Raw genomic sequence first — 15,895 nt, 5'->3', positions numbered from 1 at the left:
TCTGACTCTCAAAGCCTTCTGGGAGTTCTGGACTAAGAATCCTCTTGAACATCTTCAGCTCGTTCTTCACAAATGTCATAATATTCTCTTCAAGCAACTGAAATAAATCAAGTAAATAAGTTAAGCAAGAGACTAAATGCTTTCTCAGTAACACATTAATGAATGATTGACAGATCAACATTACTTGAGATAAACAAAAACAAATGTACATAACAGGACCACATACATTGAATATGGAGGCCAGGTCTGTTTGATGACTCTGGGAAGACTGACCAGTGAGAATCTCTGACTCTGATCTCTCCTGTTGGTTTCTGTGGACAAAACATGAGATTACATCTCCTCATCCAGGGAGTGCACTCACACTCATACACACACACACACACACACACACACACACACACACACACACACACACACACACACACACACACACACACACACGAGACACACACACACACACACACACACACACACACACAGGGAGGGAATGTTGTGTTAGTTTAATATTGTTTCAGGACTATGAAAATGGAAAAAAAAGGATTAGCCTATGGATTATGAAAACAACAAAAATAAATGGGAAAATGGGAGAGGAGAAATGACTAGAGACAGTGTTGTTTAACTCACTGACCATGACCCATGAGTTCTTCTTACCTTTGTTCACTAGAAAAGTCTCCCTCTCTAAAGTTTAGAGGTTGCTGCATAGACTGGTCACTCTTCATGGACACACAGCTGGGTCCAGGGGAGGCTGGTCTCTCCTGCTTGATTGGGCTTCAACACAACAGAGACAAACATTACGTCTCTCATCTACTTTAATCATGTTTTTTGCTAAATACTACATATCTGCCTCACTCTCAGAGAAATAAGTAGTACTGCTAGGTTTTACACAGTAATAATATATCTGCCTCACTCTCAGAGAAATAAGTAGTACTGCTAGGTTTTACACAGTAATAATATATATCTGCCTCACTCTCTGAGAAATACGTATTACTGCTAGATTTTACACAGTAATAATATATCTGCCTCACTCTCAGAGAAATAAGTAGTACTGCTAGGTTTTACACAGTAATACTACATATCTGCCTCACTCTCAGAGAAATAAGTAGTACTGCTATGTTTTACACAGTAATAATATCTGCCTCACTCTCAGAGAAATAAGTAGTACTGCTAGTTTTTACACAGTCAAATGTGGCCGACCGGCTCGATTTAGTCTTATGTAGCAAAATTTGAAATGGTGTTTTTTACATTGGATAAAAGTAGAGACTCAGCTAGAAAAAGGTATATCATACACTACAGTTGAGGAACAATGGGAAAGTTATTCTGCTTTTAAAGATGATAAACTTGTAGCCTCAATTTTGAGAAAATGTCCTTTGAATGTTTTGGTTCACCTACTGGAGAGCTCTTCTTTATCTACAGTGGTGTTACTTTGGCAGATAATGTCACCCATCTAAATAAATAGTTATATATATATATATAGTTAACTAAATGTATGGTGTTTTTGGTTTATGTTTGTTTCATTGTTTGTTATACTATAAATGGTTATTTTATGGTCGTAAGTGGTAAAATGAACTAGAAAATGTCATATTTTGTAATTCTGAGTAATTGCTACCTTAGTAAGGATACACTTTCTTCAGTACTACTGCAGTTGCTAAATAATTCCAATAGATGGCAGCATAAGACCATTAATTACATTTTAGAAGGTTAGTTTAGTTTTCTCCCTGGATACACCACCACTCCCCCTCACAGGAAAACTCCTGCACATGCTTTTTACTGTCCCTTTCCACACTGCTAACGCAAGAGGAACGACTGAAAAAGCATTTAACAGATTACTGTGAAATAATATAATGATGATTCATGTTTATTATTACCTGTTTTTATGCTCATGTTTTGAAATTATACTTCATTACTATAACGATTATCAATAAGCCTGAACATTAATTTAGTCACCTCTGGTCGAGAAAAACTTATTTTCCTAGTACATTCATTGTCAGATTCATCAACCACCCGAGCCACTGCCTGTTCACCCCGCTATCATCCAATAGCGAGGTCAGTACAGGTGCATCAAAGCTGGGACTGAGAGACTGAAAAACAGCTTCTATCTCAAGGCCATCAGACTGTTAAATAGCCATCACTAGCACATTAGAGGCTGCTGCTGCCTACTGAAATCACTGTACACTTTAATAATGTTTACATATCTTGCACTACTCATCTCATATGTTTATACTGTATTCTATAATATACTACTGTGTCTTAGTCCATGCTGCTCTGTCATTGCTTGTCCATATATGTATATATTCTTAAATTCCATTCCTTACTAATTTTGTGTGTATATGTTGTGAAATTGTTAGATATTACTTGTTAGATATTACTACACTGTCGGAGCTAGAAGCACAAGCATTTCGCTACACCCGCTATAACATCTGCTAAACACGTGTATGTGACAAATAACATTTGATTTGATGTAATTTATTGGCGGGCTGGAAGATGCACTCTTGTCTTTTCTATTCCGAGGTTATTTACTCCCAATATCAGATATTAAGATGATTTTCTATAATGCATGTATACTAGGGTTGAGGTTAGTGAATCTGACTAGTGATTATTTACCCGGGGTTCAACACCTGCTATAGTCACTATTTTGTTGCTCTTCCAAAGGCATCACAGGCCTAATACGAGATATATAGCTAGCTAAAGTAATGAGTGACCATTTCAGAAAATCATGGGACATATAGTATTTGGTGGCATAATATTTTATGTCAATCATATTGCTGCTTGTAGCCTATAACTGATGCTTCGTTGTCTTATGCTGCGATCTATTGGAAATATTTAGCAATTACAAGTTATTAATTCACGTACAGACATTGGTGAGGCAGCTGAGAAATAAAGTGCATTAGATCAGTCTCAAACCTGCCCCACGCCAATTGCTGGACCTTCACACAGTTACTAGGTCACCCAATTCAAACCACATTTGAAAAATAAAACAAATGTGTCTTATTTATCAAGTGTTCTGTCTTGCAATTATACATATAATAAAACAACAACAAAATAATCAAAACGCTATTTAATACTATAATTGTATTTACTAAGATAATATTATTACTAAAATAGTTTATAAAAGTGTTCTAGGCTACCCTACCCTAGAATTAGGGGTTACGGCTAAAATAGGTTATAAGTAGGGTAAGAGTTTCTGTATAGCACTTTGTGACATCTGCTGGTGTAAAAAGGGCTTTATAAATACATTTGATTGATTGTTAGGTTTAGGGTTTATATGGCAAAAAACAGTATGGGTTTATGGCACTCTTACGCCTCCTTGTGGCCGTATGTGGGTACTACATAACTCATTCATTACATTTACGTCATTTAGCAGACGCTCTTATCCAGAGCGACTTACAGTTAGTGAGTGCATACATTATTTATTTATTTTTTCATACTGGCCCACAGTGGGAAGCGAACCCACGGGTCTCCTGGTCGAGGACGGCTACGACAACAAGGATCTCTAGTGGCACCTTAGACCACTGCACCACTCGGGAGACCTGACACTTCATGACACTTGCTAGGCTCATAATCTGAAGTAGCAACTGTGTCAGATCTACAAATCCATTAGCTAGACCACCCGATTAGACAACAATCACCCCATTATACCCATTTGGTTTGCAACTCAGTGAACCTGCGCAGCATTCGTAACCTTGTTAATAATAAGTTACCTGAGGTAAACCTACAGGGTTAACGCTCACCAAGTAGCCGTAACCTTGTTAATAATAAGTTACCTGAGGTAAACCTACAGGGTTAACGCTCACCAAGTAGCCGTAACCTTTGTGGGGTTCTATTTTCTCATAATTGGATCTGTATGTGATGAATAGCTTAGAAGGAATGAAGAACCTGTAACAATGGATCAGTTCTCTGTCTGCCCTGCGTGGTATTTCAGTGAGCCCGTATACGAACCATCATACTTATCATACATACATTTTGCATATAATAAATTTAGCTTGGATTGAATATCCAAGTAGCCGTAACCTTGTTAATAATAAGTTACCTGAGGTAAACCTACAGGGTTAGTGCTCACCAAGTAGCCGTAACCTTGTTAATAATAAGTTACCTGAGGTAAACCTACAGGGTTAACGCTCACCAAGTAGCCGTAACCTTGTTAATAATAAGCTACCTGAGGTAAACCTACAGGGTTAACGCTCACCAAGTAGCCGTAACCTTGTTAATAATAACTTACCTGAGGTAAACCTACAGGGTTAACGCTCACCAAGTAGCCGTAACCTTGTTAATAATAAGTTACCTGAGGTAAACCTACAGGGTTAACGCAGGCAGGTCTCATTGATAACAATAGTGAAGCTGGCTTTGTGACGCAGAACAATGGGCTGGGAATAGAACGTTCTGAAGGCGAGTCGGTGTCACGGAGCTCAATAGAACTAATAGGAGCTGGTAGGGTGAAAAATGACCAAACATAAGGCCTGTTTTTTCGCGATTACTTCATAACCAGGGACAGAACGTAATATTATGAAACAAGGCTCCATGGCAGATGCAATTAACTACTTTTATCAGAAAAAAAACGTTGTAAAAAATTGAGGCGCCCCGAAAATAATATTCAAAAGTTCAGTCCTTGGACACAGAGGGGTTAAACATTAAAGTTACCGTCCATCTAGTGAAGAGAGGAGAACCAGACAGAGGGAGCGTAGGCCAGCATCCGTCAACGAGAGAGGGAGAAGCCCTCCACGGTATTTAACAGGTGGAAGAAACAACCAGGGAGCTCCATCGGTCCACAATAAATGCAGGAAGCCGGTAATGATTTAGTGGTAGCTAGGGTAACTAGGATGCTGCTGGTAGAGTAGCTAGCTTAGCTAGCTGTACCGACTAGCTTGGATAGCTAGCAGGTCATTCGTCTGTCCCTTGTCTCGAGGATGATGACGAATCTGGTTAACCACAAAATGAAACAAGAATAGCGAGTGAAAAGGATCTGGCTACACTCATACTGTCCCTGACCGTAAACCAAAAAGCAAATTGGACAATAAACGTCGGTGTCTCAACACTGTATCGAACTCCGTCGTTGTTCCCCAATATCACCTCAGACCACTCTGCGCGTAACTGGACAATATGCTTGGCGCCAAACCGTACGTGGACGCGGGCAGTTCTGTACGGGGACGCGGACAGTTCCAGAACGCGGACATGAGCAGAGCCACACAATAAACTAAACCCAGTCTTTACAGTGGCTTGCATTTTTTTAATTATGTAAAACAAACATTCTATGTTTTTTTTTATAACAATATTTTGAGATCTGGGCCCATATCCACAAAGTGTCTCAGAGTAGAAAATTGGTCATTTAAGTGCTGAGAATAAAGACTTCTACTCTTATGGGTATAAATTAAAGCTATGCATGAAGCCTCTAGTCCCACCTAGTCGGCAGATATTTAGGACACCTCATGAGCTGTCCTAACCAGTTAAGAGTTAACAGCAGGTGTCTTGATAATACTATAGAATATTGCAGTGAGTCAGTGGTTCCTGTGCCACATGTAATTGCTTTGGAGTAGGTCATATATTTCTATATGATCAATCCATAAATAATATAGATATGTCTTGTGCTTTTGGCAATGATTTATGTATAATAATTATGTATAAATGATACCATGTATGTCTGCATAGATTAACTCATGCTTATTTCTGAAGATTAACTCAGGTTTTCGCCCAGCGGCTAAGGAGTTGGAGCAGTGGCAGGAGTTGGACCTATGGCAGAAAGGTGGCTGGTTCGAATCCCGGGCCGGGCGCTGGAAAAAAGCGGGGCGGGCTTGATCTGACCACTGGAAGGCTGCTGGGTTCACATCCTCAAAACATTCTACTTTTGTTGATCAGAACTCTAGAGGTTGTTCTTCACTGAACCCAAAAATGTATATAACTTTTAGTGATTTCATATATTAAGGAAGTGATAGAAGCCTTTTTGGTTCTATAAGGAACCTTCTTTTCTAAGTGTATAATAAACACGTTTTCTTTTCATTATTTAATTACCTACATCATGTTATTTCAAGTTATCCCTTTGGAAGCGCAACATCACGTTGTTAAAAAATCTTCCTAAATTGGCCATGGCTATAAATTGGGCAATTGAAGGCATCTAGGGCGAAGAGTAGGCAAAGTGGTCGTGTTGTGAAAATTCTATCAAATGTCTTCCATTGCAACGAGTCCAGTCAGGGTGCTGCAGAACCCCTGCAGTACCTCTGCGAATCCCGGATTGAGAACTCCTGATTTAGCAGATGCTCTTATCCAGAGCGATTTACAGTAAGTGCATTCATCTTAAGATAGCTATTTATTTTAGAAATAAACGTAATAAATTCTTCATAAAATTGTCATCTCACCTCTTAGCTTTGGTGTCATGTTCCCCAGAGAGACGCATTTTTAGAGGCAGGGGCCCCCCTCCTCTCTCTCCCCAGACAGACTCCTTTTAGAGGCAGGGCCCCCCTCCTCTCTCTTCCCAGAGAGACTCCTTTTAGAGACAGGGCCCCCCTCCTCTCTCTCCCCAGAGAGACTCATTTAGAGGCAGGGACCCCCTCCTCTCTCTCCCCCAGAGACTCATTTTAGACCACTGACCCCTAAACAGAGATGCAGCATGTTGGTTGTGGTGAACACAGTGACAACTAATTCTAGAATGTCAATTGTTCTCTTTTACTCATGATCTCTTAGAAATAAAACATTTACTCTTAATTTAATCACATGAACATTGTTACATTCCTCAACAATAAATAAAACATTGTCTCTCAAACAGAAGAAGGAACTAACAAAGAGTCACTAACAACAACCAAAACGAAACAGGTGGTTTTAGGAGGGGTTCTGAAAGACACTCGCGCGGGTGTCCACTAGTGGTGGGAAACAGAGGCTTTCTGAACGCTTTGGGGCTTTCACCAAATTGTTCCAAAAAATGCCATGGATAGATTTGAGTGCTAATAAACAACATTTAGTTAGAATGTGGGGTTCGCTTTTGCCTCCAGGTTCACTATGTTTTGAAAAACGATGCATATGTGACTTTCAACGTGGCACCGTCATAGGATGCCACCTTTCCAACAAGTCAGTTCGTCAAATTCCTGCCCTGCTAGAGCTGCATGTTTGTTGATTTATGTAATGGCATATATTTTAATGCTTTATGTAATGTATTTTATCTATTGAAATATAATTTTGATATATTTTAAAATGTAGTTTCATGGTGATTTATTGTGTTTTCCAGAATCTCCAACCAAACTCTGAGATCAGTCTCTCCAGTACCAAGTCATCTGTCCATGAAGAGTGACATCTCTATGGATCATCCTATACATTTTAGTGATAAATCAGGGACCTTTGACCCCAGGTAAGTTACTGGTCAGAATTGATGATATTACTATTGAAGAGGAGAATCTTCTAGATCTGAAACCAGATGTATTTTGTGTATCTGAGCATATCATTTGTTGTTTATGTTACATATTTTAATACACTGAGTGTACAACATTTTCCACAACATTTCCAACGGAGACCATCAGGTTGGTAAGTCATCATACTGTAGCTCAAACCTACTGTGATGACGACCTAACTTTATAATAGTTCGTAGCCTACCTAGCAGAATCTGCCCGTCTTTCTTTCAAAATCAACACATTTATCCATCTTCTAATGCAGTGGTGTAAAGCACTTAAGTAAAAATACTTTAAAGTATCGGTACTTTACTATATATATTTTTAACAACTTTACCTTTTACTTCACTACATTCATAAAGAAAATAATGTACTTTTTACTCCATACATTTTCCCTGACACCCAAAAGTACTCAAAAAATGGTCCAATTCACACTTATCAAGAAAACATCCCTGGTCATCCCTACTGCCTCTGATCTGGCAGACTCACTAAACACAAATGCTTTTTTTAAATGATGTCTGAGTGTTGGAATGTGACCCTGGCTATCTGTAAATGAAAATAACAAGAAAATGGTGCCGTCTGGTTTGCTTAATATAAGGAATATTAATTTAAATTATTCCTATTTTACTTTTATTTTTAATACGAGCATATTTTAGCAATTACATTTACTTTTGATACTTAAGTATATTTAAAATCAAATACTTTTAGACTTTTACTCAAGTAGTATTTTACTGGGTGGCTTTCACTTTTACATGAGTCATTTTCTATTAAGGTATCTTTACTTTTTCCACCACTGTTCTAATGTTCCATATGCGCCACAGTTTGAACAGACATTTTGTAACTGCGTAGGCTACAAAGTCACTTTCAATTCCAAATAAGGAAATGAAGTTATAACGGTGACTGGGTGAATTAGTTTTCCATTGGCCGGCTCCCCGGGTGGGCAGAGTTGGCACGTTTTAGACCATTCCATTGGTCCTTAAATTAAATGTCCACTCCCCCGTAGCACCGGGCCATGCAAAACGAACAGTACCACTGTAGCAGGGCACTGAGACAGAGTTCTGAACCCAGAGGCGTTTAGACTTCAGGGAACGCTTCAAGGTGTCTCCCCTTTACAACAGTAACCAGAGGCTGGCGCTAACAGTCAGTTGCATGCCACAGCAGTAACTCATCACATTGTACCGAATGGTACTTCAGTTATTTTTTTAAATTATAGTCCTTCTTCAAGACGTCTTACATTATTTTTGATAAACATATAATTTACTCTAAACCAGTTTTAGCTGTGTTTTTTTCCTCCAAAATGTGATTTACTGTAGACCTTTAATAATTGTAAACAGGCCTACAAATCCAAAAGGTTTTAATTTGAGAATGTTCATTTGTATGCCTCAAATATTCAACTGTCTTCAAATATTTGATGATTAGTTGAATCAGGTGTGTAAATGCTGGGCAAGAACAAAAGGATTGAGAAACCCTGAGATAAACATAAAACCCTATCATTTAAAAGCTCCTCCACCATCTTTACCAGACGTTTGACTGATAACATGTGATAACACTTTGAAAACTGCTGTCTGTCAGCAACTAAGCTCAAGTAGCAGTTCTACTAACTAGTAATATCTCATTCCAGGTATTCATTCTCTTACTCTGCCCATTAGAATAGACTATTGTTCAGAAATACTTACTTTATTTTGTACTTCTCTCCAGACAGTGTTTTCTGCCCTGTCGTCTCAAAATGGATCCTGTACAAAAGAACAACTTTACTTTCTGTTTCAGCTCAACGGTCTCCCCATCCTGATAATAAAGTGTTTTATTGGTATCTTCCACTAGGTGGCAGTAAACACCTGCTGGTACTTTTTGTCCCATTGTCTGAAGAAGCCTATTGTGGTGAAACGTCAGGAGTACGTTTTTTTTTATATAAACTTTTAAATGAGCCACATGGATGCTAACTGTGTACTCAGGTAAAACTAGACAAATACACCTTTTTATTTTGGTATTTTGGGGACCAAATAAATGTATACCAACAGTGGACAATTCCCAGCAAAAGCATGGAGCTACAACTCTCTAGTGGAGAATAGAGGGAGTTTTCCCCTTGGAGAATCCAGAGTGGCTCACTGAAGAAAAACATATTGGAGAATAACAACAATCTCAATCTGAAGCTTAAAAAAAAAAGGGGAATTCCTCTGAAAATCAGGAACACCATTCTTCCTCCTGCCCCACCTATTGTCCCTGTATGAATTTTATTTGGCATCTAATTGAAGAACATACTGCTTTATAGATCCCAGCCTGACAAACAATTGTTTGGGCCTTACTTTGAGCACTTTGCACTGTGCCTCCTCCATTGAGTCTCCATGTGTCAAGCAGTACAGAGAAACGCCCTCTAGATGAGAGCAGAGGCCTGCTCTTGGATCTACCCTGTCTAACCACCAGTTTAGTGACCTTGTTCCATCAATATGTCCATACTACTTCACAACCGATTTGAGGCCTTGACCAGCAATGTCCCATTGGGCTCAACCAAGCCGAGAGTGAGGTTCTAGAAAGAGGACTGACTTTCATACCAACTCCTAAACAGGAGGACCGTGGAGAGCCCTGGAGGGATCTACACTTCTATCATAGAAGATTGAAGTTATTAGAACATTTTGATTATGAAACAGATTTTCCTCATATACTATTTCAAAACCCCTCACATTGGGAACCTACGTTGGAGTCAGTGTCAGAAACTATACAGACTGTTATACGTTGGGATGTGGCTTCCTTTTCACAATTCAGAACCAGACCTGTATATCAGCTTAACCTTACACATCTTTCAAAAAATCAAGCTCTAGAAACATTGAACATCAGAATATAGTGATTAAACCAGCAGATAAGGGGGCTCAGATTGTTGCAAAGGATAAAGTGAATATCTTCTTGAAGCCAATAGACAATAGGATAATGGTAAACACTACTTTCCATTGTCCCACTCAACACAACCGGAAAACACAAAGATTAATCCAGGAGATAGTGAGTAAACTATATGAGGATAAGTACATTACAGATAAACAGATGGTCTATCTTTTTGGGGCAGATTCTCCAAGGCCTAGGCAGTTTTACTTACTGCCTAAAATACATATCTCCTGAGACGTTGGCAGTTCCCTACGGCTGACCAATAGTAAGTGATTGTGTCTCAGAATCTTCCTGTATTGCTGATTATATTGACTTTTATATCAACCCTCTATCCCAGAAACCCCCCAGGTATGTTAAGGATAGTTATGAATGCAGGGTTTATTACTATTGTATTACTCTTTATATTAACTTAGCTACTGACTTGTTCTATTGTTGTTGTCAAGAGGTTAACCTGCTAGTCAGCATTTCATTGAACTGTTAACTCCATGTATATGACAAATAAACCAACTTGAACTTAGAAGGGAAGGGGGATGGCAGCCAGAAAGGGAGGGGAAAAGATGGCCAGCTAAATTACAGTATGTGTCCTCAAATGTTATGTCATCTAAACATCTCACATTAGCTGGAAGAACTGACAAATGAAATGAATCATAGAGGTCTTATAACTTATTCCATTCTACAGGTCCATTGTTTTGTCTCATGTCTCTTTATATTCATATACCCTGGGGACCATGTAGCTGTATTGAAATCACCTTGTTTTATAACCTTCTTTGTTGCTCAGTGGTACTTCAATTGGCCGGACCATGCCCAATTCTTTCACACGGTAATGCTCCAGTATCCACTCAGAGCTTATGCATCTAATGCATTCCTCAAATACTGCAGAGTTGTTAAGCAAGTCCCATCTTCATCCACATGTATTTGCTTATTTGTAAGATGAAACCTGAGGGGATCACTGTAGTGTGTCATAAATGCATCAAAAATGGTTCTGAGGTCCTCAACAATGCTATTCTGTACCGTAGCTGGGATGCAGTGTTCTTTCCTGATTTTCAAAATAAAAAGACAAATATTATTTTTGAGACCTTCAATTAGCTTTTTTTTCTTCTACTGAAAACTAGATTTTTACAATAAACATTAAATCAAATAAAACCCAGACTTTCCACTCCTTTCTGTTTCTCAAAGGTGGAAACTGAGCGCGAATGCGCATGTGTCAATTGAATATCCAATGACGTAGGCCTAGGTGTCCAAATACTCATGGTCCAATCAAATCTGGGCCCGGTTTCCCAAAAAGCATCTTAAGGCTAAGTTTATCAGTAGAACCTTTGTAGGAGCATTGTTAAATCTCCGAGCTTGTTTCCCCAAAAACCATCGTTACTAAAGTTGAAGTGCACTTGAAAACGCTCATTATTTACCGACTGCCTCAGACCACTCGTAGAACAGCCAAGTGCGTCGTTAGATGCGTTGTTTCACTACTGCGTCTCTTCATGCACAGAAGACCTCCACTAAACATAAAATCAACATGTTTTATCTGTCTCTCTGTGACCGCCGATAACTTCACAACGAAGTTGGACTACAAATACAACGTAGCCAATGTCTTTGCAATTGTTACAAACAAGCGAAGGATAAAAAAGACGCTTCAAATGAAAAGCGAGATGACTGCATTAAAAGATAAATGGCCTATTTGGAGCGGGCATGTCGGGGGAGAGCACCGACAGCAGCAGCAGCACTTTCAGAGCAACGCTCTCAAACAGCGCGTCCTAATCCAGTGAAGGGGACACGCTACTTGATGACGGATCAATATGAGGAGACAGAACTGCTACTGCCGGTGTGATGAGACAACTCTATCCGGTGGAATACGACGATACGAGGACTTCTTTCAGAGAGCGCTCCGTCAACCAGGCCCCCAGTGGGCAGAGCTAGGCATGTTGGACTGGGACATGTTTTAATATGATAAAAAGCCTCTCATTTTACATGTTCTGTGTAGTCTAGTTACGCTAATATATTTGCAGTTAATTTCGTTATAGACTTAATCAGCCGTGAAATATGTTTGAGTAGTAAACAGAGAAACAACAAGGAGTCCCAGACAGTTCACAGTAGAACATACCAGAGGTGGGCATCGGTTACTAGGCTACCTACATTATTGGGATCATCTGGGCTCGTTGACAAAACAGACCATAAAACGCCTTTACACGCGAAGGTCCGCGGTGGGTCTGTGTAAACTAGCCGATTATATTGGAGGCAGGTTTATAGCAGTGAAAGTCATCTATTCATTTACTCTCATAGTATTTCTATGTAGAAGCAATATCAGCCAGGGAAACTAATTGGACTCACTTTATGATAGAACATTCCGACTTTTCTGCCTGACTGTGGCGTTATTTACCTGAATTGTTAGGATTTCCTGGTTGATCACAACAAAACTACCTAATTAGTTCAAATAGAGATACAATTAAATGGTGTTTTCTTTGAAAAGATGGGCCTGGCCAGAATAGAACATTCCGGTTTCTGCCTGAGTGTTACGAACCCCGTGGCTTTAACAGTCTAGGGTGGATGGAACAGAGACCCATAACATAACTCATGCGAATTAGAATATTGACAAGGAACAGTGAGAACAAAATACACCGACAAAACAAATGTTACGGTCAAACACAATGTTTATTATAAAACACACGGTAAACAGTTTGGGGAAAAGGGGCTGAGCTGGACCCAAGGAATGAAACTGTCGTATCGAGTAAATGCTGGCAATTATTGCTGATAAACAAAGGAGTCCGCTCATACTGAACCTTGATAATAAGTTTATTCATATCACAAGCTTTCAGCATGAGTTACAGATGTCATGACACCCGGAGAGCGACGTCCCAGATTGCAATGGCCGCTCTGCTTTCCTGTGCCTCCAGCATATACTTATAAACAATGTAAAAATATGGGTTGCTCCCTCTGCGGTCCAATCACCCGTCTCCCCTGGGGCGTCACCCTACAAATGGCTACTTTTGAACTAACATAAACAGTTCTTCAGTTCCAAATGAAAAAACATTAACAAAGACATAATCCTAATACACTACAAAACAATAAAGTCAAAAACTGATCTTGCCTGCCTCAAGAACCGCTAAGCTTACTACAAACCATATTAAAATACAGTGGGTGGTCCCCTCAGGTCTAACTAGGGTGTTTAGACAAGGTTTTCCCTACGGGTAGGGCCACCTGTTAAACCCCCTTTCCCCAGGAACAAACAAACAACATAGGTCCAATATGGACTAGACAGCAAACAACATAGGTCCAATATGGACTAGACAGCAAACAACATAGGTCCAATATGGACTAGACAGCAAACGCGTCAGTACACAAAAACCAAGACACCACAGTTGCCATACTCACAGAGAAAGAGAGTCTCTGTCAGAAAACACAACTGACTGGCTTTTAAAACCAGGGGATTTGATATGGTAATGTAAAAAACCAGAAACAGGTGGGGCAATACTGAGGAAAGTCCACTGATTGGTCCACCTCAGCAATCAGCAGACGAACGGATGTCGGACAGGTGGGACACCCCAACGACCACCAATCAGGAAAACAAGGGACACCTTTGATTAGGGCTGAAGGAGAGGGAAAACAAATACACATACAGGATACCTGTTTCCATAACAACGTCTATCCAAATCTTGTTTATAATAGAGCACCGACACTATTTCAAAGTCCAGCACGGCTCCACAGACACATAGTTCAAGTTGACAGAATGGCTTCACCTTTGACCGAGGAGAACGATTGGTCTGAAAACGACTGGATTGAAGAACATGCTCTTTATGGATATGGTCTGTTTTATAGGACTGGATTGAAGAACATGCTCTTTATGGATATGATCTGTTTTATTATTTATTATAGGGGGGTTGGAGGCGTGTCTAGTTATGACAATCCCTCTGTTCTTGGGTTGGTTTGAGTTTCGTCTATGTCAAAGCCTACTGTACAGAAAGAGAGGAGAACGTCGTTTTCACAATCATTCAAGCAGTCATTCAACGGAGGAGTCCATAATGCCTGGGTTGAACGCTGTACACGCTTATACATGGAGAGTCAGCTGTAAACACAAGATTAGGTTATTAAAACATAGTACACCTTTTGTTTATTGCTTATTAAATAAATATTATTACTAATTTAAATGTTGACTCACGTCTAAAATATCTTGATGGCGAGTGACTGAGGAAAGATACAGCTTCTGTCTGTTCTTCCTCAAACTCGTTATCCTCTATAACAATCACTTCTGTTTGTGGTGTTGCTTCTTGATCCACATCAATGACTTTGGGTCCCTCCTGCATAAATGTAGGGTAACCTGTAGAATTTACATAATTTTAAAATATACATTTTTTACTTAAAAATACTGATATTTTACATAAAATTCAATATAGTAATAATATTAATTAATAGAAAGGTTCAGAACTTTTGTAAAACATCACAGTACAGTAGAAACATATATGGCAAATAGAAATCCTATATGGATGGTGTTAAGAGATAGATGGGAGGTGTTGAATGGAGTTGAAGGATGGGACTAATAACAACTAACAACAAATAATAACAAGATAACTAATAACGTAAGCATACTGTGTCCATAATAAGTATATAGGTTGTAGGTTGGGAGCTTTTGGGAAAGAGCACAGTTAGAAAGATATGGCATTTAGAAGCAAACCGGATGGACATCATGAAAATGATCGGAGAGGTTGAGATTAGAGGAAGTTCAGGAGTAAAAACAAACAAAATATAATTATTGTAAAATTGACTGTGTCCATAAAATGTATATAGTATGTATAAGCTGGAAGTAGAGGCCTAAGCATTGTTGTTCACTAGTTTACTCCAATTAGGGAAAGGGTGGTGGGGTTGGAAAGTAATAAAGGGGAATATATATTTTTTTAAAGGATATGTACTGTATGTATGTACAGTGAGGGAAAAAGTATTTGATCCCCTGCTGATTTTGTACGTTTGCCCACTGACAAAGAAATTATCAGTCTATAATTTTAATGGTTGGTTTATTTGAACAGTGAGAGACAGAATAGCAACAAAAAAATCCAGAAAAAAGCATTTAAAAAATGTTATAAATTGATTTGCATTTTAATGAGGGAAATAAGTATTTGACCCCTTCTCAATCAGAAAGATTTCTGAGCTCCCAGGTGTCTTTTATACAGGTAATGAGCTGAGATTAGGAGCACACTCTTAAAGGGGAGTGCTCCTAATATCAGTTTGTTACCTGTATAAAAGACACCTGTCCACAGAAGCAATCAATCAATCAGATTCCAAACTCTCCACCATGGCCAAGACCAAAGAGCTCTCCAAGGATGTCAGGGACAAGATTGTAGACCTACACAAGGCTGGAATGGGCTACAAGACCATCGCCAAGCAGCTTGATGAGAAGGTGACAACAGTTGGTGTGATTATTCGCAAATGGAAGAAACACAAAAGAACTGTCAATCACAAAATCAGCAGGGGATCAAATACTTTTTTCCCTCACTGTATGTGTGTATGTATGTGTGTATGTATTTGTGTATATATATATATATATGTGTGTGTGTATATGTATGTGTATGTGTATTATCTCCCGAGTGGCGCAGTGGTCTACTAGAGATCCTGGTTCAAATCCAGGCTCTGTCGTAGCCGGCCGCGACCGGGAGACCCATGGGGCGGTGCAC

General features: G+C 39.3%; 1 long non-coding RNA gene across 1 annotated transcript; it reads right to left on the bottom strand.

Moving 5' to 3' along the window:
- Nucleotides 1-276: 276 nt before the first annotated feature.
- On the bottom strand, nt 277-6,363 carry LOC123485262. Its single transcript, XR_006658947.1, has 3 exons — nt 6,345-6,363; nt 652-768; nt 277-311 (listed from the first exon to the last, which is right to left on the bottom strand). It is a non-coding gene; the product is annotated as an uncharacterized LOC123485262 (long non-coding RNA).
- Between the last annotated feature and the right edge of the window lie 9,532 nt (nt 6,364-15,895).

Source organism: Coregonus clupeaformis, unplaced genomic scaffold (assembly GCF_020615455.1).
Source record: "Coregonus clupeaformis isolate EN_2021a unplaced genomic scaffold, ASM2061545v1 scaf0635, whole genome shotgun sequence".
NCBI classification, from domain to species: domain Eukaryota; kingdom Metazoa; phylum Chordata; class Actinopteri; order Salmoniformes; family Salmonidae; genus Coregonus; species Coregonus clupeaformis.
This window is presented reverse-complemented; position numbering and strand designations above follow the sequence as displayed.